Below are 2,510 nucleotides of genomic sequence, written 5' to 3'. Positions count from 1 at the left end.
GCCGTTCTTCAGGTTAAGCCTTAAACCTCTCCCTCTCACTCGCGGGAAGAATTTCGAAAAATCCCTTCTTTGCGTGTGTTTTCATATCGTACCCTAACTGTGTACCAAATTTCACTACTTTAGGTTCAGCGGTTTGCTCTGGGCGATGATGAATTAATCAGTCAGTCAGGACAAGTAATTTTATATATTTAGATTTGAACGTTCGATACGTCGATTTACGTCATTGCGAAAAGAACGTAACGTCGACGTCACGAATATTTTCAAACTACTTTCGTCCAATAAAATGGTACTTGATTAGTCGACGAGAAAGTAAAAGATTTGAAAATGGCAAAAAAAGTTTCTTTTAAACGTCGTATCGAATCTTAAGAACCGTGCAGCTGGTCGGTGTCAATTTTCGTATTATTAAGTTTTTATCGCCATTCCTCTCTCATGAAATTTTCTAATCGCTTTTAATACAAACTTTACTAAACGCTTTTATATTGGAATCTCTCAGAAATTAACAAGAATTTAATGCAAACGATAAAATATTCGGTTAATTGTCATCGTGTAAAATTCGAATCTACGAAATTTGAATGGATTAACGGAAAGATTTCTTATGGGGCTATTGAAATTAAATTATTACTAACAAGGGAACTGTCGGAGTGGCATCTAATAAATTTTAATAAAATTTAGTTAATAGTTACGTTAAAAGTATACAAACTCTATATTAAATTTGTAGTATTCACTAAAAGAGTTAATCAGAGTTATTAGCAATCAAATGTCGTACTATTTTATATGCGGATTTTTNTATCTTGTTAAATATAATAATTATATAAAGATTGAAAAATTAATAATAAATAATACAATAATACTGTAATATCAAATATTGTGGCGATTACTCCAAGTTAAAATTCTTCGAATCCGTTTGCCTATTTAGTTTTGTTTTTTGTGGCTGTCTTCTTGGCGTCGTATTTCTTTCGAGCCTTCGAAACACTTCGTACATACTTTAATTTGGAAATTTCCGTACGTCTCGAGTTACAATACAAAATAACAGATATTGCGTAACCACTACACACACATGCTTTTATATTGTTGCAGGTATTTGCGATGGATATCGTACTCACTCTACTCTTTGCCATATCCAGTGGTTATTTGATCGTTGCCTTTCTGCAATGACCAGAATTAATGACGACGAGAATTATTGCATTTGTAAGTCGTTGCTTAATTAAACTTTTTTAAATCTTAAAGCACAATACAAATAGATGGTTTGAGATTTTTATTGAAATGTCTTTTTGTAGGCTCTCGAAATACTGAATTTTATACTTTTCTTCTTGTCCAGTGTCAGCGATTTTCATTGGCTTCAATTTGCAACTTTACCATATTATACCAATGAACGTTTAGTGTACAAAATGTTATAATTTGCATAAAAATTTGGCTAGAATTTCAATGTTTGTTATTTAAATCCTGCGATACTGAGAAGTATTTCTATATTATAAACATAATCAGTAAAAATATAGTCAGACTGAAAGAGCTTTTAAGTTGTTTTATGATGAACATCAGTTTATTTAATGTAAATCTCGTATATTTTCATAAGTGATCTTCATACTTCTGATCAATACGACCAGATATGACCTATTGGTATTTGGCTGTTTATCTACGTTTGAAAATGTAGAATTTCAGCTATTTCTTCACATATTTTGAAAGAGAACAACTGGCATATCGTTTCAGTTCTATCGCTCCTTCTCTGTGTCTTCAGTGTAAAATAGCTGTTAATTGAAATGTCTTTACAAAGGTGCGGGGTCGACATAGTTTAAAAATATTATGGTAGAAGTGAAATTATGAGACCATTATTAATTTATTCCTATGATTTCCGCATCTGGTTTCGAATTTCATCTATCTAACACTTTTCTCGACAGTAAGGAATGACAGTCGGACAGACCGACTACTGGAGGAATTTATAGGTCTACAAATTTTTCAAATTACAGCCCAATAACAATAATAATTCTATAAATGAAACAGACTACATATAATGCGCCTTTAATAAATACTTTTTTAAAATATTTACCCTTTAATTTTCTATCTGCATCTCACTAAATGAACAGGGTCGAACACTTTAAAGTTCAAAAACGCTGTCTTTAAAATTTTAGTTTTAATGATTTATCTTTCCAATATATATCAAAATTACTTAAATATTTACAGCACAACACATATTTTTACTTGGCCAAAAAACACCAAAATATTTTTACACAGGAAAAACATAAAAAGAACTTTTTTGGGTTATCTACTCTTTAGTTACTAACAAATTTTTTCTCGCCGTATGACTAACATCCCGAGACGTGACATGGGTAGGCTTCCAGCTGCTAATGGAAATGTTTCGTCCACTGTTGGCTTCCATCTCCAGTTATTTATACATATACGAAGTGAGGAGTCGTTATAATTTAGCACCCCGTAAAGATTTCACCCGAGTTGGAAGCTATGGCTGCGCTTTAAACAGGGAAGATCTAGTTACAAGATGTATTAGTGCTTCGAGA

General features: G+C 32.0%; 1 long non-coding RNA gene across 1 annotated transcript; it reads left to right on the top strand.

The window, feature by feature from the left end:
* Window positions 1-826: 826 nt before the first annotated feature.
* LOC111638071 lies at window positions 827-1,482 on the top strand. The gene is made up of 3 exons (XR_002758790.1): window positions 827-1,002; window positions 1,078-1,188; window positions 1,278-1,482. It is a non-coding gene; the product is annotated as an uncharacterized LOC111638071 (long non-coding RNA).
* Window positions 1,483-2,510: the final 1,028 nt, after the last annotated feature.

The sequence above is a fragment of the Centruroides sculpturatus genome, unplaced genomic scaffold (genome assembly GCF_000671375.1).
Source record: "Centruroides sculpturatus isolate CEXI.00-Female unplaced genomic scaffold, Cexi_2.0 scaffold142, whole genome shotgun sequence".
Classification (NCBI taxonomy): domain Eukaryota; kingdom Metazoa; phylum Arthropoda; class Arachnida; order Scorpiones; family Buthidae; genus Centruroides; species Centruroides sculpturatus.
This window is presented reverse-complemented; position numbering and strand designations above follow the sequence as displayed.